Consider the following 21,494-nt stretch of genomic DNA (forward strand, 5'->3'; position numbering starts at 1 on the left):
AACTTTCCAAAATTGAATCAGGAAGAAATAGAAAATTTGAGCAGATTGATTACTAGCAATGAAATTGAATCAAAAACCATAAAATTCCCAACAAATATAAAAATCCAAGACTAGATGTCTTCCCAGGTGAATTCTAACAAATATTTAAAGAAAAATTAACACTGGGGATCTGGAGGGCTCAGTTGGCTAAGCATTTGACTCTTGATTTCGTTCAGGTCATAATCTTGGGATCATAAGATTGAGCCCTGTGAAGAGTCGCTTGGGATTCTGTCTCTCCCTCTTCCTCTGTTCCTTATCCCACTCACAGTCTCTTTAAATAAATAAATAAATAAATAGTCTTTTTAAAAAATTTTAAAAGATAAAGAAGAGTTAATACTTATTCTTCTCAAACTATTCCCAAAAAAATAGAAGAAGACAGAAAACTTTCAAAATCACTATACATGGCATGCATTACCCTAATTCCAAAACCAAATAAAAACACTATAAAAGAAACAAAACAAAACCAAAACAAAAACCAAAACTATAGGCCAATACCTCTGATGAACATAGATGCAAAAATCCTCAACAAAATAATAGCAAACCAAATCCAACAGAACATTAAGAAAATCATTCACCACAATCAAGTGGGGTTTATTCTCTGGATGCAAGGTAGTTCAATATTCACAAACCAATCACTGTGATACATCACATCAATAAAGGAAAGGATAAAAAAGAACCATGATCATTTCAGTATATGCAGAAAAAGCATTTGACAAAGTATAACATCCATTCATGATAAAAGTCCTCAACAAAGTAGGTTAGAGAGTACATACCTCAACATGATCAAGGCAATTGATCATGAAAAACTCATAGCTGACATCATACTCAAAAGTGAAAGAGTTTCTCCCTTCAGCTTAGGAATAAGGCAAGGATATCCACTCTTACCATTTTTATTCAACAAAGTATCAGAAGACCTAGCCACAGCAATCAGACAAAAAAAAAGGGAGTAGGATTTTCATTAATTGTATATAGCATGACACTCTACACAGAAAACCCTAAAGACTCCACTAAAATACTATTAGAGGTGTTAAATTAAGTCATAACTTTGCAGGATACAAAGCCAATGTACAGAAATCCATTGCATTTTTATACACTAACACGGAAACAACAGAAAGAGAAATTAAGAAAGTAAATCCATTTATAATTGCACCAAAAATATAAAATACCTAGGAATGAACTTAACCAAGGAGGCGAAAAACCTTTACTCTGAAAACTATCAAAGATTGATGAAAAAAATTGAAGATGACACAAACAAAAATGGAAAGATATTCCATATTCCTGGATTGGTAGAAAAAAAAATTGTTAAAACGTACATATTACTGAAAGCAATCTACAGATTTAATGCAATCCTTATCAAAATTCCAATAGCATTTTTCACAGAACTAGAATAAATAATTCTAAAATTTATATGGCATCACAAGGACCCCAAATAGCCAAAATAATCTTGAAAAAGGAAAACAATCTGGAGGTATCACAATTCCAGATTTCAAGTTACATGACAAAGCTGTAGTAACCAAAACAGTATGGTACTGGCACAAAAATAGACACACAGACAAACGGAACAGGACAGAAAGCCTAGAAACAAACCCACAATTATATGGTCAATTAATCCTCAACAGGAGAGGCAGGAATATGTAATGGGAAAAAGAGAGTCTCTTCAACAAGAGGTGTTGGGGAAATTGGGCAGCTACATGCAAAAGAATGAAACAGGACTACTTTCTTAGACCACACACACACACAAAACTAACTCAAAATGAATTAAAAATCTAAATGTGAGACCTGAAACCATAAAAATTCTAGAAGAGAGCACAAAGCAGTAATTTTTCTAACATTGGCTGTAGCAACATTTTTTAGGTATGTTTCCTGATGCAAGGGAAATAAAAGCAAAGATAAACTACTAGGACTACACCAAAATAAAAAGCTTCTGCACAACCAAGGAAACAGTCAATGAAACTAAAAGCCTACTAAATGAGAGAAGATATTTGTAAATAACATATCTTATAAAAGGTTAGTACCCAAAATATATAAAGAACTTAAGTGATTCAAACCCCCAAAATAATCCAATTAAAAATGCACAGAAGACAAATTAAATCTTTAAAAGCAGGGAGTGGGGAGCACCTGGGTATCTCAGTCAGTTAAGCATCTGCCTTTGGCTCAGGCTGTGATCCCAGAGTCCCAGGATGGAGCCCTACATAGGCTCTCTGCTCAGCAGAGAGTCTACTTCTCCCTCCCCCTATTTGTGCTCTCTCTCTCCTCTCTTTCAAATAAATAGAATCTTTAAAAAATAGTTTTTCCTAGCAGTTTGATTTTTATTCACCAGATTCATGATAATTTGTCCACTGATTATGACTTTACTAATCAAGCTCTTAATAATTAGAGAGATAATAAAAGAGAATGTAGAAATCTTTTAGCATGTGGAACATTGCTACAATACTTTCTCCTCACAAAATATTATTTTAATATTTCATGAGTTTGCATGTTATTCTTGTGCAGGGGCTAATATTCTCTCTATTGTTCCAACTTTAGTATACGTACTGCCAAAGTGAGCACAGAAAACATTATTTTAAAAGTAAATAGTGGTTCTGGTAGATTAAATTAAAATTTAGAGCAGAAACATAGTGGATCAGATCAATGTTTAATGTTTCAGAAATAACTGGCAGTGATCTGCAAATAGGAGACCAGATAGGTAATATTTTAATGACTTGAACTCAGCAGCAGAGAGTGGGTGACAATTATCTAAATTTGAGAGACGTTCCAGAAATGGAGATGGAGGCTGGAAAAGAGGAAATGTTAAAGAGAAAATCAAAACATAATCCCAAGTGAGTAGCTGCAGTGAACACTTACTAGCTTTTCATAAAAGTGGGGATACAGATTACAGTGATGATGAAGAGTTGAGGAAATTTTTGAAAGCTCCATATCACGACATAATAGCATGACCATTTAAGACATTTGAAAGTCTAAACCTATCTGCCCATTGTCATCTCCCTTTACTATCTACTAACCCTCTCTCTTACCCCAGTGCTCCCTCCAAAGGATCTAGTAAGCCAGTAGTAGAAACATGTTCTGCAGTTTTTATTTATACCATTTTCCTCCTGGGTGATATAAAATCCTTCTCTCACGTCTCTGCTGCTAAGTAAAATCGCTCTGGTTCTACAAGGCTTGACTCAAGTGTTGTGTACCTCCCCTCTCAGGCAATATCAATTACTTCTTCTGCTATGTCTCTGGAAAATTTAGTTCATGACTTTATTATAACCCTCCTAACATGATTATTTTCAATGGCAGGCTTCAGTCTATTCCACTAGAATAGAAGTGCTTACAGGCTTAATTTTCTTTGTTGTGGAAATGAAAGTCTCCTTATGTAAACTGCTATGTGTTATGTAGCATTAACTAGTCAAGACATATTTACCTACTCTTGTCATTCACTGTGCTCAGTTGCTGGTGATGCAATAGTAAGTCAGACCATTATGGTCCCTCTAAACCTAACACCTATTAGATGACACAGAGATTCAAAGAAACTAATAAAACATGGTGTCATAAGCTTAATAATTATGATGATGATCGTGATTGTTATGTTAGTTAATAGTAACTGAGTGCATTTTTTAGATTTATTTATTTATTTATTTATTTATTTATTTATTTATTTATTTATGAGAGACACAGAGAGAGAGGCAGAGACATAGGCAGAGGGAGAAGTCTCCCCATGGGGAGCCCGATGAGGGACTCCATCCCAGCCACTGAGGCACCCAGATGCTCCTACTGAGTGCTTTTATGAGCCAAGGATGATACAAGCACTGTACATGCATTATCGACGCCAACCCTCACAACATCTCTGTGACAGTTGAGGCAAGAGTTCTTTTATAGAGGTCAAGAGAACACGTATGTGTTCTAAGACTTCGGGAGTCAGCGAAACCTTCCTTAACAGAGAGACTTCTAAATTGAGACCTGAAAGAATGACTGGATATTCAGGTAAGAGACAGAAGGAATGAAGGAGAAAGACAGAGTCTGAGAGAGAGAGAGGGAGAGAATGTGTGTGTGTGTGTGTGTGTGTGTGTGTGTGTGCTCCAGGTACAGTTAGAGACAGGAGAAGTGTTTCTAACAGGAAGTAAAATCCAAAGTCTAATCGGTATATATATATATATATTTAGTGGATGGATAATAGACTTTCTACTTCCGAAGTCAGAGTACATCATGGAGCTTAATTCCTTTGGAAACAGTCACAAGAACTAAAAACTGGACCGGATCCATTGTCCTCATTTTACAGATAGAAGCACTGAATACTACTAGTTCAAGGAAATGAGTTCCCAGTGCCATGCAGAGTCATTGGCAGGAATCAGGCTCTGGGGCCAGTCTCTTTCCAGGGCACCCTGCTGGGACCTCTATGGATTGTCACACGGTTTCCACTTCAGCCAGCTAGCAATAAATGTATGCAGACAAAAACATGTTTTATAATTCCCAACTACCACATTCCAGCTCACATTCTTCCCTTGATTATTATTTAATAAGAAAAATATAAATTATAGAATATAATAGTACATATCTGTACTTAATCTCTAAACAGATGTGATCTAGAAATGATTCCTTTCAATCTTCCCTTCAACACATCAGTTCCATCCTGAAAATGCATCATGACTTTTCATCTTGTAGGCTCTATTTCCATCTTAATCATATCTCTGATGGACAGTCTTAGTTTACTCCTATTTGGAAGTGGTTTACATCAGTTGTAAGAGTATGGCCTTTGGGGGCTGGCAGACTGGCATCCTGGTTCTGCATCTGCCACTTACCAGCTGCGTGACCTTGGGCCAGGCACATAACATGTCTGCATTACTACCTCACCTCATAGAGTCCTTGTGGGAATTAAGAGACCACATGCGTGTAAAGTACAATGCATAGTGCTTGATAAATGGTTAATTGTGAAAATTTTTGACTTGTGAGATGCATTTTTAACACCAAATCATAAAATAATAGCTGCTTTAACTATTCCACCTTTACTTATAGGGTCTATAGACTGATAACATTCTTACTTGCCAAAACGAAATACTCATTTAGCTCCCACCGCTGGACAGTAGACTTTGCAAGATCAAGAACTATGAATTTCCTTTAGATTCTGGCATCTAGTACTATGATAATCACATGGTGAACACTCATATATTTTGGTTAAGTTACCTATTTGGTGTCTGAGCCAAAGTTAAACTCCGGCTTCCTGAGTGTGTGTGTGTGTGTGTGTGTGTGTGTGTGTGTGTGTTTGTGGTTTACTACACCAAAAATTAAAGTAAAATAAAATTTTCTGATTCATTTTGTAAAAGCATATTCTGGGGGAAATTTGGTCTTAGAAATCTCAAGTTATTCTACGATGTTCCAATATGATGCCTTTTATTCTGCCTGAACCCCAGTGGTACAAATTCACATGAATATTAATAGCTGGGAAGAGAGTGAGGACTTCAGCTGAGTAGTTAGGAAGTGAGGCAGTGCTTAGTGTGAATACCCTGCTGGGTGGTGAATATACGGCATGGCTCAGTCACTGTGTTTATGCATTTTAAATTGCTTTCTTTACAACTCCAGTCCAGAGAAAACATAATCTCCGAGCCAAACTGGATAAGGGCATTCCAACCCACTAAAGTAAAATTGAGAAATCTCAAATAGGCACCATACCCCTTGGACTTGGCCACAGCTACTTACGTAGAAATAAATCCACAAAATGAGCCCCTTCAACATACTATACTTACCCAAACCATAACCTTATAAAGAGAGTATGAACAAATGTTATTTCCAAACCCACTTAAATCACTTCAGCTGTGGAGTTCCTGGCCCTAATTTTAGTAGCAGCATTAACAGTTGAGGGACATAATACTGTGGCTTGCAGATGTAAAATATCATAGGACCCTGAGCAGTTTCTCCTGATGGGATGACATCAGATTCTCCCAATAACTGAATGCATGCTTTCTGGATTCATCTACTTTTTTTTTTTTTTTTTTTTTTTTTTTTACAAGCCAGCCATCACTGTATGCCAAAAAAAAGTGAGCAATGATTTTCCCTCCTCCTTTTGCTCTTGGGTCAATAATAAATATACGTGGAACACATTATGGTTGGATGTACAAAATTATCCTTTAACTTAACATTTATGAAGCAATTTGTTAGAAGACTAGTGGTGATGTGGGGTACCTTAGTGGCTCAGTCAGTTGAGCTGCTGGTTCTTGATTTTTGACTCAGATCATAATCTCAGGGTCCTAGGATGGACCCTGCATCTGGCTCCACACTCAGCGGGGAGTCTGCTTTGAGGCTTCTCTCTCTCCCTCTCCTGCTGCCCCTACCCCTGCTCTCTCTCTCTCTCTCTCTCTCTAAAATAAATAAATAAATCTTAAAAGAAATAACAGTGATGTGATGGTTTTCAGACAATATATTGTGTTAACTGCTTGAAAATACATAAAATTTAGGAGCTGCAGTTTCCATTCTTAAGTAGAAGAGGTATATTCTGATGTTTTGGCATGGTTAAATATTCAGTCATCCCCTGCCCTGTCTGTGGGAAATATGCTAAGAGCTTTTTGTTACTGCTTGTGAACTTCCTGGGCAAGTGAAACCCAGAATTCCATAGCCCTGATGCCAGTGTGTCTCGCTGCATTTGATGGATGCAAATAACCTTGTCTTTAATATTTTGATTGATCTGGAAGGTATTGCAAGGGATTTTTTGTCACAAGAGAATCCTACGGAAGCAAATCCTACTCCAAGGCTTCATTCAGTTTACTCTCACTAATGCCTGATGTCTTTGATATAGAAATGTCTCCTGAGTTTTCATATTCCACAATAACAGTACATATTTTAGGTTGGCCACTATCCAACAAATCAAAGTGAGCCTTTAAAAATAACATGTCTCAGGGGGTCCCTGGGTGGCTCAGCGGTTTGGCGCCTGCCTTTGGCCCAGGGGGCGATCCTGGAGTCCCAGGATCGAGTCCCGTGTCAGGCTCCCGGCATGGAGCCTGCTTCTTCCTCTGCCTGTGTCTCTGCCTCTCTCTCTCTCTCTCTGTCTATCATAAATAAATAAATAAATCTTAAAAAAAATAACATGTCTCCGTATATCTCATTTTTCAGCAAACAAAACAAAAACTAAGTGAAAATAATAAATCTCTTCTGTAAAAATGTTAAAAGTCCTTAACACTAGGAAAACATATTTTCAAGAAAAGGACAACCAAAGGTCTGGTTTGGCACAAGGAATAAAACTGCAAGTTAAGAAATGGAAACAAATTTTTCTTCCATCTACAAAACAAAGAAAGAAAAATCATAATCTGTGGCATGTGGTAAAGTATCCCTGTTGTGAGGTTCATGAAGCTTATGAGGTTCATGACTCAAAGTAGACAGCTTACTAAGGCACAAGAAATTATTTAGTTTTACTGGATGAGCCTTCTGGATATGTTTAAATGTATACAGTGAGCAAATATTTTAAAATATTTATATTAAACTTGGAATGTTTGACACAATTGAAATTTGTAAGTTTTACATGGGGTCTTAGTAACGGCAAAGATTTTCCTCTCCTGTTCTTTTTTTTTAAGGTTTTATTTATTTATTCATGAGAGACACAGAAGAAGCAGAGACATAGGCAGAAGGAGAAGCCAGCTCTGCGGAGAGCTTGATGCAGGACATGATCCCAGGACTCTGGGATCACAACCTGAGCTGAAGGCAGACGCTCAACCACTGAGCCACCCAGGTGTCCCTCCTCTCCTGTTCTGTTTTGTGCCCATATTTCAGATTTATTTTTCTTTCTGGAGGGATGAGCTACTAAAGGAAGGGAGGGTAAAAAAATAGATTGAGACTGTGCACAAAATTTCTCTAAATATATACAAGATGTGGCCTTTGTTGTTGCATCTGTCAGATGGTGAACTTCTTGGCCACATAATCATGTTCATAGTCTCATTTTATGATAATTTTATGGTACCATTGTGTGCCAGGTATTTGCCCTTTATAGATATAGATACACTTCTCAATCAAACAACTGAGGTGAATAAATATGTACAAGTTGCTAGAAATCTACTCTGGCAGCCCATCTCGTGTTTGGACTGCTTTTAGGTTGGTCTCCATTTGGGGATTAATACACTGAGCCAGGACACAGGCATAAACATTAACCCTGGCACTGCAACCTTGTTGGCTTGTACTGTGCTAGAATTTATGAGGTCTCTCATAGAATTAAGACTCCAGTAGTGATTTAAACCAAATTAATCACATTGGCCATATTGGTTTGGTTCAACTATGGGATGTCTTAATTTGGTCAGAGGTGCATTAACCAGCAATTAAAATAAATACAAGAATATTTATTGTTCTTTCACTAACAGGCAAAACTACTAAGTAGAATGTAATTTAATTGTTGAATTATTCTGTTTTATCAACCCTTCAATATTTAAAATATGTCTTGTATTAAGGATGCCAGAGCCTATTTAGAAATATTTTTTAAAGATTTTATTTATTCATGAGAGAGAGAGAGAGAGAAAGAGAGAGAGGCAGAGACACAGGCAGAGGGAGAAGCAGGCTCCATGCAGGGAGCCCGATGTGGGACTGGATCCCAGGCCTCCAGGATCACACCCTGGGCTGGAGGCGGCACTAAACAGCTGAGCCACCCGGCTGCCCAGAGCCTATTTAGAAATATAAACGGACAGTCCCTGATTTATGAGTGTTCAACTTATAATTTTTTTATAATTATAAAAATATAAATATAAAAAAAATTATAATTTTTTTGACTCTATAGTGGTGTGAAAGCAACATGCCTTCAGTTAGAAACCGTACTTCAAATTTTGAGTTTTGACCTCTTCTTGGGCTAGCAAGATGCAGTGCAATGCTCTCATGATGTTGGGCAGCAGCAGCCACAGCTCCCAGTCAGCCACATGATCGTAAGGTTAAGAACTGATGTACTTTCAAGCATTCTGTGCCCACACAACAATTCTGCTTTTAACTTTCAGTACAGCATTCAATAAATTACATATGTGTTCAACACTTTATTATGCAACAAACTTTGTGTTAGATAATTTTATCTAGTTGTAGGCTAATGTAAGTGTTCTGAGCACATGTAAAGTAGGCACAGCTAAGCTGTGATGTTCCATAGATTAAACATACTAAATGAATTTTTGTCTTACGTTAGTTTCAATTTCTGATAAGCTTATCTGACTGTAACCGCATTGTAAATCAAGGAAGATCTGTAGGTAATGTAAAGCAGTTTATATTCATAAAATTATTGATATTTTTAAAGTACTAACTTCCTTTTCAATAAATATTGTATTTCAAATTACTTCATCTTAAAATAAAACCCACAAATATCAATAATTCTGTAAGCTAAATTTTCCCTTTTCTTTTGTATTCCTCTTAACATCCAGCATAGAGATTGATCAATATTTATAGAAGAAAGAAGACCATAGGGCTGTTGGATTAAAACTAATGTAGATTTTTGGTTCTATATCTATCAACTATTGCTACCATAATGCTGTGTAACAAACTGGTCCAAAACACAGTGGCTTAAAACAATAACTATTTATACCTATTCTCCAGTAAGTTCTTCTCTGAGCTCATCTCAATATTGTAGGACCTTATCAAATGCAGCTAGTAACAATCAGCACATTTTCAACTTTTGCCTCAAAATTTATTTCCTCCAATATTGGAAATTCCATAGGCACTTCTTCTCTTTCTTAAAGATTCTCACAGTTTTAACACATGTTATCTCTATGTAGGATTTTCCCAGGCTTTTCTCAAAGTTTCTTTGTTCTCCACCATCCAATCCCAAAACTGATACACATATTTCAAATATGTGTTATGGCGGCATCTCATTCTTAGCTACAAACTTCTGCATTAGTCAATATTGCCACAAAACACCACTTAGAAAATCACTTCACAATCCAGTGGCTTAGAAATAGTAATCATTTATTCTCTTTTGCGTGTTAATAGGTCAGCTAGGACTTGACTGACTAAGCTGGGCTCAGCTGGCTTTGGCTGCAAGCGATGGGTTGGATCTGAGTCCACTTTAGTCTCCAGTGAAGAGTAGACTCAGGTCTCCTCCAAGTGTGATAATTTGGGGGTCCAGGTTACAGTTGTAATTAGGTATCCCAGGGGAGCTTTTCTCCTGGTAACTGCAGAATTGCAGGATGCATGGCCAAGCACAAGTACATCTCAGTCTTCTGCTCTGTCACATATGTTAACATTTGTTTGACTGAAGCAAGTCACATGGCTGAGGGTTAGGGAAGTACACTTTATTTTGAAGTGTAGGTGTAATTATTATTAGAAGGAATTAAACAATTTTCATCAATAATTCAATCTACCATAGATTCCTCTGTTGAAATTTCACTGAAATAATCCAAGTAATGATTATTCTACCAACGACTGTTGAAAGTAATACTTAAGCTTTTTCAATTCCACATTCAGCATTCTTACTATATTTCCTAAAATACCATGCCAAAAGTAGGTAACATTAAGCCAGTTTAATAATCTTATAATCAGCCTGATCATATAGTTTAAAAGATTATTAAAACAAATGAAGCAATCATTTATGCATTTTATAAAGCTTAACAATCTCCTTAGGAATGAATGAAATAACAGTCCAAGAAAATCATCAGACTTTTCTTTCTAAGTTGTTTTGAAAGATTATCTTCAAAGCAATGCAATTAGGAAATAATTTTTGTTAATTCCTTCTCTCAAAAACACCTGGCAAAAAAAAAAAAAAAAAAAAAACACCTGGCAAGTTTATATTAATGATAAGCTTCTTGTCTGAAATCTAATTCTTTGTCTTTCATAACCTGTATACATTCTGTTGGGTCCTTGATTGTGAACTGGCAGAAAGAGTAAAAAGTAGCCAACAGTCCCAGGTCACATTGTCCAGAGGGGATTAAGTTTCTCAGACCAAATCCATGCTTTAGTCATTGTTCTAGGGATCTAAATGGATGGGCAAAGGTAAGACAGTGGGAACCTTTGGGCAGAATTTAGCCGTAGCAATTAAAGGAAATTTTGTTCCTAAGTGCTGAAAGAGTGTGTCCATACTGGAGCTGCCAGTCACAGAGATGCAGAGTTATTTTCTAGTAACCCTGAGAGAGTAGACTTACGTGGATGTATTTGCCAGGTTTAGAGCAGCAGGAACAACCTCAGATCTCATTTACTGACATGGAAGAAGACTCTAAGAGTCTGCCATCTTGTTAAGGATTGGCTTAAAAACTAGTCTGGTGTATTAGTTCTGTTGATTTAAGAATTTGTCTGGCATTTTCCCCTGGTTCCTGAGAGGTAGCTTATAAATCTCTGGAATTCCCAGAGTGATAAGAGTGTGTTTGTTATTTATGGCAGGCCCCTAAATAGTTTGTGGTAATGAGATAGACTCAAGATGGAGGCTGGCCACAACCAGAAAGACTGAACATGTAATTAGAGTGTTATAGCTTTGAGTCACAGGATATCAACCAGACCCCCAGGGAGAGGAGAGAGGCTGAAGACTGAGTCCAATCACATAGCCAATGATTCAATCAATCATGTTCATTTAGTGGAATCCCAATAAAACTCTGGACACCAACACTTGAAGGCACTTCCCTGTTAGCAATATTCTGTGCATGTTGTTATACAATGATGTGCTGGGAGAGTGTTACATCCTGGTTTCTCAAGGAGAAGACACTGGAAGCTTTATGTTGGAACCCTCTCAGGTCTCACACTATATACCTCTTCTTTTGTCTGGTTATGATTTGTATCTTTTTTTTTTTTTTTTTGCTATAATATAACTGTTACCATAAGTATAGTGCCTTCCTGAGTTCTGTGAGTTCCTAGAGACAATTACCAAAAATAAAGGGATAGTGGAAACTTCAGATTTGTCAATTGTTCAGGAGTCAGGTACCCAGGGCTGATAGTCTAACTTCAGGTAGTCACCATAAGGATTACTGCAAGTAGTCAGAACGGAGCCTATAATTGCAGTAGTTGCCTCTGGAGTGAGAATGGGCTAAGAGGGCCAAAGAAGATTGGGATTTGTGTATCCAGATGACTGAGAAGTTATCTTGTCTCTCTGAGGTAACAAGAATTTTATTCAACTTTCCAATCATATGTTATTTGTATGTATATAGTCAAGATTTCTTATTAAATCATGTTCAAAGCAAATGTTCAACTTATCAAATAATTATTTGTTAATAAATACTATACATATAATAATTATTTTAATTTTTATCTTTCAAATGCTTGAAAAAGAAAAAATATTTAAGAGTTGTATGCTATGTATACATTATTTACCTGGTCTTCTTTTTTTTGTTTGTTTTTTTGTCCATATCCAACATTCTGTGCTCTGTTCTGTGCAAAAGCGACTAGATGTCTGGAAACTACAATTACCAGCCACCCTTCCCAGCTGGCTTTCTTTTACATTCTGGCAATGAGAGGTAGTGGAAAGTGATAAAGTGAAAGGAAAAAATATATTTTCCTTTTCTTTTCTTTTCTTTTCTTTTCTTTTCTTTTCTTTTCTTTTTTTTTTAGGCATTAACTCTGACAGCGGCAGAAATAACAGCAAAGATACAGGCTCCTCTATGGCAGGATGGACTCGATTTCCACTCGGGTTCTTGTTGTAGAGTGGGGGCAAGGGGTGCTTCAGATTACAGAACAGTGTCCTTGGGCTCTGAATCCATTGCTAGAGCTACACACTTGGGGGTTTTGCAGTGTTAGCTATGGTATAAGCTCCTGGTTTTGGGCTACCTGGGTAGCTCAGTGGTTGAGCGTCTGCCTTTGGCTCAGGTCATGATCCCTGGGTCCTGGGATAGAGTCTTACATGGGGCTCCCTGTGCTTCTCCCTCTGCCTATGTCTCTGCCTCTCTCTCTGTGTCTCTCATGAATAAATAAATAAAATCTTTTTTAAAAAAAAAGAACTTCAATATATGGATGGGGATGGGGACAGGGACACAAACATTCAATCCATAAAATAATGAAACTCAATTCATAGACTTTAAACCAGGGAATCATGGCTTGCTTAGTTAAATACAATAAATAAGAAAAATCAAGAATAATTTTAGTAGTTGTTAGAAAATAGTATTCCATACTTTTTATGATCTACTTTACAGCTTTAGCCCTCTTAAAATAATAAAATAGGAATTGTCACTTTTATGCTGATTTCAGTGTTAGTAAGTTCTGTTCCAAATTTAAGTTGTTTTAAATTATGGGAGCATCTCTTACTTCTTGCCTCTATTTTGTAGTTGATATTCAAATTGGGAACAAGGTCTCTATTTTGTAGTTGATATTCAAATTGGAAACAAGGTATGTTTACATAGCATCCAGATTAAAGTATTAAAAATCTTTTCTGAAAAGAAAAGTTGTCTACTTCTATATATCCAGATGTTTGTATTATATAAATAACACAACTATTGATTATTTTTTTAATCCAGCTATTTGGTAACACATGAACACAATCCTATTCCTTGCATTGCTTTACACCTCCGTTTTTTTTTTTCACCTCCGTTTTCTTGTTTATAATATTTGAGTCTGTTCAGTGTTTATCAGTAAAATAAGGCCAAAATATACAAATTATTTTAGAAATTTTTTGGAAAAGCTCAAATGCAAGTTGTCACTAAAATATCATCGTTAGAGGTGTAATTTTTATTTTTAATATTTAAAAAAAACTTGAGAAATTAACTACAATCATATATCATATATTCATTCCTTTAATCTGGTAACCTTATTCCTGGTAACTTATACGAAGAAAAAAAAAGTAAATTGAAAGATATTCTATACTTATGAAGAACTTTGTCTTCTACTTGAACAAGGAATCTAAATGTTTAAAGTAGAATGTGATCTGATAAGTTAAGCGCATAACAGAATGATTACTGTATAATTATGACCATATAAAAGCACAGAAAAATAGATTTGACATAATGTGAAATGCAAAAGCAGAACATATGTTATGCACAATCAGAAGGAACTTCAAAACAGACATATACATTTTGACAGGTTAGCATGCAAAATGAAAATAAGATTTTAGATGGCTGAATTATGTTTTTGTTTTTAAAATAATCAATTTTGTTCATACTTCACTTTAATTTAAATAAAATGCTTCCTTCAAGTTAAAATGCTTCATTTGGAAAGGCACTGAAATGATGGGTAAGGCTGTAAACCAGAGAGGACTTTAAAGTTTGTTGCTGGAGGTAGAATAAGTCTAAAAACCAAAAAATCTTTTTGACTACACTTAAATAACAAAATCTGGGGGTGGGGGTGGGGATGTTGGGACTAAGGTCAAAAAGGAGCATTTTTTTCTCATTTCATGTTTATTCTAGTTAAGAATAAAGGCTGAGGAGGTAGATAAATGGAGATAAAATCATCAGCTTAATTACTGAAAAATTGACTGGACAGCGTGGCTTTAGATTTGGTCCAGGAAGGCTTGCTTCTTCCTACTAGTCCAATTCCTTAGTGTAGAAACTTGAGATACAGCACTGAATGGCCAAGTTAGGAGAGATACACTTAATAGGGTGCCTGGATAGCTAAGTGGGTTAAGCATCTGCCTTTGGCTCAGGTCATGATCCCAGGGTCCTGAGATTGAGCCCTGCATCATGCTCCCTGCTCAGCAGGGAGTTTTCTTCTCCCCTTCCCTATGCTCATGCTCTTTCTCTGGCTCTGTCTCAAATAAATACACACAAAAAAATGTTTTTAAAGGAGAGATGCACTTACCAGGACTGTATACTGTCTAAAAATGGAAAAGGATGGATGAAGAGAAGAAATTCCCCAGAGAAGAGCTTGAACTTTTTTCCCAGATCTTGTCCACGCATCTCAAACACTGACCAGGGTTCATCACCCTAGTGCAGATTTCTCTTTCCTCCTGTGACACTTTCATCAGGCACAATCAGATGCAAAACAAGTACTGTACAAATTTTTACTTTATTGTAAAGCTAGGAATGAAGTTGTGAAGGGAAAAAAAAAAGCCAGGATGAATTTTTACTCTGGAAGCTTAATTTTACAAAATTTTTCCAGTGAGACAAAAACATCTTTAAATATGTGTGTTTGTGCAGGGTTGAATCTAGAGTGAGGTGAGTAAGCCACTTGCCTTTTGAGCTATAAATTTAAGGGGCTGCCCCCCAAAATCAATAATCAATACAAATAACATTTTTTGCAATATTCAAATCATGATGAATAATATATTAAAATGTTAAAGAAGGCAGGATCTGATTTTTCCTCTTGCCTCAGGCTCCATTATGGTTTGGCATGTCACTGACTTGTTGATTATAATTAACATATTTTAAAAGAATATTTTTCAATTTTGCTTTTTTTTTTCTTTTTTTTTTTTTTTTTTCAATTTTGTTTAAATGTAAGGAACTTAAATTCTAGAGTTAAGTCTGAAAAGCCTAAAAAATGTTTTAAAAACTCTGAAAGTCTGAAGTTTTAAAAATTTGGTTGGTCATTCTTGTTAGCAAGAATTGAAAGCCGAAGGTAATACTCTTATGACTCTATAGCAAGAAATAATTTCAGGCCCAGAAATTTAGAGCACACAGTATTTTTACAAGGTCAAATCATTCTCGAAGTTCTGTAAAGCATCTTTGTTATTCACCAAAAAGTCATTGTGTACATACTGAACACCATGTGCTGCTGGTGCTGAGGGTACATTTCAATTTTTCTTAGACTTCAAAAATGCACTTTGAGTCCAGTGCTATTGCATCACAAAGAGAAACCTGGAGGATTCAGCTCCTCTAACAATGTATTTAGAAACAACATTTTTTTTCCCCCTACTTTATAAGATGGAAAAACTTACCAATTCTTTTCTATATGCCAAAGAAGCTCCTGGGGTCTTAAAGGCGAAGTGCTTTTGAGCTCCTGAACTCTTTTGACTGTAAGCCAAAGGATAAAGAGTTAATGCCGTCTTCCTCTCTGCTGTATTCCAAAACAGGTTTAGCACAGTCTGTTGTGAAGTGACCCTTGGTCAGGAGACCAGCATTTAATACCAACTCTGTTTCTTGGTGATTCTGGTGATTCTGTGACTTTGATCAGGATAATTAATCTCTTCGGGCCTCAGTTTCCTTACTGATAAAGCACAGGAAGGTGTTAGAAGAATTTGTTGAGTAAATTCAGGTTTAAACAAATAAAGTCATTGTTATAAACTGTCATTTCACATAGTACAGGAACTGGCAATTTTTTCTGTAAAGGACAAGATAGTAAATATTTTAGGCTTTGCAAGCCATATGGCCTCTATCACAACTACTCAGCTGCAGTGCAAAAGTCACCACAGAGAATATGTGAATGAATAGGCATGGCTTTGTTCCAATAAAACTTTACAGAAACAGGCGGTGGTCCAGATTTGGCCCGTAGGCCATAGTTATGCCAAATCCTGACCTAGGACAATGTAGTATGGATTTAGGCACTTAGAATCTTTTCATGTTAAAGATCACTAGATTCTAAACTCTATGAGAAAAGGAACTCCTCTTTGTGTTCATCATTGGCTCCCTAAGAGCTTAGTTAGAGTTTTGAACTTTTTCAGGAAATGTTAGCTTCTCAGCTCAGAGCAGTGCCTGGCATTTAACAACTGATTAAAAAATGAGATAGATATCTTTTTTATCTAAAAATCTGTGATAAGACTTTTTACCATATACCCATTCTTTCTACACCTGTTTTCACACAATAGACAACTCTTCTGGAGAGTGTCAACTTTTTCCTCTCAGCATAAGATCAGTGATAGAGATAGTGCCACAACTATTAAAAAAGAAAGGTACATGATCTGGATATCATGTTATTTATGCCCAAGCCCATAAAAAAATGTTAAGGCCCATGGGAATAAACATCATATATCACTGTGGTTTATTAGAAGCAAAGGGATTATGAATGACTTCTGTGTTAGCTCCCTAACAAAGCCATATTAGGCATGATACTATTTGGAACTTGTGAAACATATGCTTAATATATAATTTTAATGGAAACATGCCATATGTCATCAGGCATTTCTTCTTTTCCTCGACATCCTCTGCCTTTCTATTCTTTGCATTCTTTCTTATGAATACTTTTTCTCTGGGTATGGTGTTTCTGAGTTATTAAACATATTCAGGAGAGACTGCATCTAAAACCTGGATTGAACCCAAAGGCTAGTCTTGTCACCAAGTAGAGATATCATTCACTGACAATTCTGCTTTTGGTGGATCTGTTAATCTGTAGGGAAAGATATGAGGCTTTCTACACTATTATGTATAGAAACCTTTTAAAAGAATAAAAATGTGTAGAAAACAATGGAAAAGTAGAGCTTAATGTAGAGTTTTTTACTTTTTCAAGAATTTTTAAAAAATACATGTAACCCTACACATACGTATTTTAATTTCAGATTATAGAAAAATATATACTTAGGAGGTTGTGATTCTAAGAAAATGATGCAATTTTAATATGAAAAATAAGGTAAATGTTAATCAAGCAAAATATGACATAGGATCTATAAACCTAGCCCAAGAATCTTATAAAAATAGATGATTTTTCAGTTTTATTTATTTACATTTCAAAAAATTAAAGCATGTTTATTATATCAAAGCTCTGTGCTTGGACCTGGGAAGACCACAGGTAGGTGGTCTTTACCTACAAAGATGCATTTGAAAGTATCCCAACATTGAAAGAACTTGCCATGTAGTCTAGGAAGCAGACGACATACAGATTACCCAGGGAAGTAAGGAAGGAAGCAAGGGTGAGGCAAGAAAGAAGCAGTTTTATTAAGGTGACTGGGTATGGGCCAAGTGTAAAGAGGCCAAGCTTCGAGGTTTCAGTTTGGAGTGTTGTGATTACAGAGAGGAAGATAAAACTTCAAATTTCATCCTAACACACGGTTACTGGTAAAGAGCTCCAGTAGGCCATTGGCCAAAAAAGCAGGGTATCTAGAGACACTACTGTTAGGTATTACCGCTAAAGGAGAATATCAACAAAAATACTAATATCCAGATTGGAAATAGAATTCAAGAGGGATCACCTTTTCTTTTTCTGGTGTATTTTTATCTGTGTTGTGATAAAATCAAATGCAATATACTATTTTCTACAGGGGGCAGTGTTTAGACTGTTCATTTCTGACATACATTAACCTGTATCTTAAAATTGTATTTAGTGGCCAGACTTAGAAAGTTCTATTCAAATCTGTAAAAAAGGCTTAGGCATTGCCTAAGCTGCTAGTTCAAAACTTGGAAGTCCTCAATCTTAGAGATGCTCTGAAAAATAGTCCATATATCCTAATATTTACTACCAGAGGGAAAGGATGTATTTGTTATTTTTGCTCTGAGTTCAAATGGTGCATAATTAATTAAAATAGCCTGTGCTTCGAAACGCTTCAAAATTGTTGTAGTCATAAGGTTTGGTATTGCACCTTTAGTTCAAGGTCATTCCAAAACCATATTGTGTGTGAATTAGTGACCAGGTAGATGCAGAGCAAAAGTGTGCAAAGGGATTGGAAAATGGTTCTCTTCAAGTGAGATTAGAATGGGGATTTTATTAGCAGAATAAAAGAAAATCCAAATATACATAGAATCTTCACATTAAGAGGACTTAGAACAGGCTGTGTGCTGGTTTGCAGGGCCCTGAATGATAATGGTGCATTTTTATACAGTTTTCCGTGACAATGCAAGATGATACTGATTGTAAGTTACCAGTGATGAAACATATATATTTCTTTCTTTGGGCTATTTACCTATCCTTTTCCTGAAATGCCAGTTTGGGGCATTTCACGCAAGTACAAGGCTAGAAAGATAATAAAAACCAAATGAGAGCTTGGCACATTTCTCAACTGTAATGAAACCAGAGTAATTGAGAGAGTCAGCAAATCACAGTTATCAATCAAATTGTGAAGGTGGTGGGTACAGATGCCAGACCTGATTTGCAGTTGTGGTCCAGAGAACCTGTTTTGTTTTGTTATTGATTATTTTTGTTTAATGTTTGCATTATTCCTGAAAACAGGACAACACACATTGTCCCAACCAGGACATACTTCTATTTCAACTTGAGAGGTGGGTCAAAGGTCACAGGACAGGGTCAATTTTTAAAAGGAATCTGCATAGCAAATATCTAATCCTAAAAGTGTTAAAAAAGCAGATGAGCTAATTGCAAATATAAGTAAAAAGAAAACAGGCACTTCAATTAGTGCATCAGTTAATCTGGATAGATTGAAAACTCACTTCCCACTCAACTCTAAAATTAATCTTCTCTGATAATGGAAGAGATGTCATTGCAGTGATTTCAGAAATAATGAATTTACTGAGAAATTTAATAAAAGAAAAGGATAAATCCCAGAACTTGGCATTTAAAAAGAAAATACTGTTGCTCTTGAGTTTTCATTTCCCTTCTTTTTCCCTCCTTCATTTGATCTTGCTTTTATCTAGAAAACACAATTATTTTCTCTTTTCTTCCTTTTTTTTTTTCTAGATAAAAGACTGTTTCTGGTATTCAGACTGGATTCTTAACAAAAGCAGTTTTTCTCTAATTCTGAATTTTAAAAATCTAAGATTTTTTTTTTTTTTGCTCCAAACATTTTACTAAATGTAAGTGTTGACAGCCAGAGTCACCTAACCAAGTCTTGATTCTTATCATTTAATTTCCAATGAGAAAAGGAACTGGCTTTAACCATCATTTAAGGGAAAGAACAGTTGCTTCTCTCCTACTGATAAAAATTTCAGCACTATAGGCAAGTTCCCTTGATGCTAATATAGATATGGTGGGCCCAACAGACAGGTGGAGTTGGCAAATAAATGTTCATTTCTTCTTTTTATGACTCAATGTTATCATGAGGGAAATCGAGAACATTTCCACAACACAGCTGTGTGGGATTCTCCGGCTCGTCTATCAAGATCACGCAAAGTCTTTTACTCCCCTGCAGTTTGGCAACCAGTGCAGATCTGAGTAGGAGATAGAAGATTACTCTCAAGTTCTGGGCTCCGCAGGAAATGCAAGTTGTGTTTTCAGAATCACCGCCTCCATATCAATTTAAGAGTCTCTGGCGCTGCTTGTAGGCTGCTCTGGCTTACAGAGGCTCACAGTGGTAAGACTGGCTACGGTAAAGAGTCGATGTTTGCATCCCCACTCCAGCTCCTGGACAAGTCATTTTTCAGCATGTACTCCTGTACCTCTGGTGAAAGGAAACTCACCCTTTTCCAGAGAGATTTTTCTGTTTTTAATGACCTCTAATTTTTAGATGTTTCATTGTATTTATTCTTAAACCTAGCCAAAATAGAATTTTTACTTACTATTCCTAAGTTTATACTTCAAGGGCATCCATAAGAAATGGGTTCTTTTTTTTTTTAATACAAAAACATTTTTACATTTTTGAAAGTAGCCATCATGTTCTTCAGGATGGTGTTCTGATTATTCTAAGAACCCCTTTTGAAACAGGGTCATGAGTCTTTTCTGCTTTGGACAGAGTGATTCGTCCCAACACGCAAAGTGTGATCATACCATCAAGGGGTAAAAGGGCTTATTACCTTGGCCAACCCAATGACCAGAGTTTGTCCTCGTTGGTTCAATTCTTCCTCGGATCCCAGCGAATATCAGCAAGAGAAATCAGAGATGCTGCTGGCCATTCTTAGGAATCACAGTTGCCTCTGGAAGCATCACAGTACAGACAAATAGTAATAATTCATACTTCTAAATTCCTCCAGAAAGAAGGACTTCAGAGAGAAAAAAAAAAAAATACCCGTAAATAAAAAGCCAAACTTGTCATCTTCTCTTACCAGTAAGGCAATGACCAGACTCAGATATTGTGAGCATCCTTTTACCGCCTTCACCTTGCTGTATCCAGTGAGTTGTAGTTTCTCTGCTCCCTCCATTCTTGTCCCTCAGGCCCCATGGCTAAGTTAAAGCCTTAGACTTACAATTTGGTGAGGCCTTCCTGGCATCTAGCTCAACCCCACACTGAGCTTGAATTTCCTCAAAGTTTCCTTAGCCTCCAATGCAGCCAAATCAAGTGAGCAGGAGCAACAGAGGATGGGACATTCAACACACTGAAAATCTTATACTAAGTCCAGAGTGGACCCTACTCTATTTCCAAGTATTCTTGCACAAGGAAACAAAGGTGCAATTATTGCCAGGTCCAAGTTTTCAAGAGAAGAAGAAAACCATTTTTTTTTTAAAGATTTTATTTATTTATTCATGAGAAGCAGAAAACCATTTGTTTAAAGATTTTATTTATTTATTCATAAATGAATTCATAATTCATTTATTTATTTATTCATTCATTCATTCATTTATTCATTTATTCATGAGACACACAGAGAGAGGCAGAGACACAGGCAGAGGGAGAAGCAGGCTCCATGCAGGGAGCCCAACATGGGGCTCAATCCCGGGACTCCAGGATCACGCCCCAGGCAGAAGGCAGTGTTAAACTGCTAAGCCACAGGGGCTGCCCAAAACCATATTTTTAAATAAACTTCTTTGATTTTTTAAAAGGTTTTCTTTGTGTGTTTGTTTTTTGAAGTTAGATCGCCCTCCTAAATATGTCTTCTGGGTGGCTCTAGCCCATGGGACCTTTGCTCCATAGCTATATTTTCTCAATTATC

The 21,494-nt window shown here is 36.3% G+C and overlaps 1 non-coding gene across 1 annotated transcript; it reads right to left on the reverse strand.

The window, feature by feature from the left end:
- Window positions 1-2,487: 2,487 nt before the first annotated feature.
- Window positions 2,488-2,589, reverse strand: LOC140624073 (U6 spliceosomal RNA). Its single transcript, XR_012023610.1, has one exon. It is a non-coding gene; the product is annotated as a U6 spliceosomal RNA (small nuclear RNA).
- Window positions 2,590-21,494: the final 18,905 nt, after the last annotated feature.

The sequence above is a fragment of the Canis lupus genome, chromosome 33 (genome assembly GCF_048164855.1).
Source record: "Canis lupus baileyi chromosome 33, mCanLup2.hap1, whole genome shotgun sequence".
Lineage (NCBI taxonomy): Eukaryota > Metazoa > Chordata > Mammalia > Carnivora > Canidae > Canis > Canis lupus.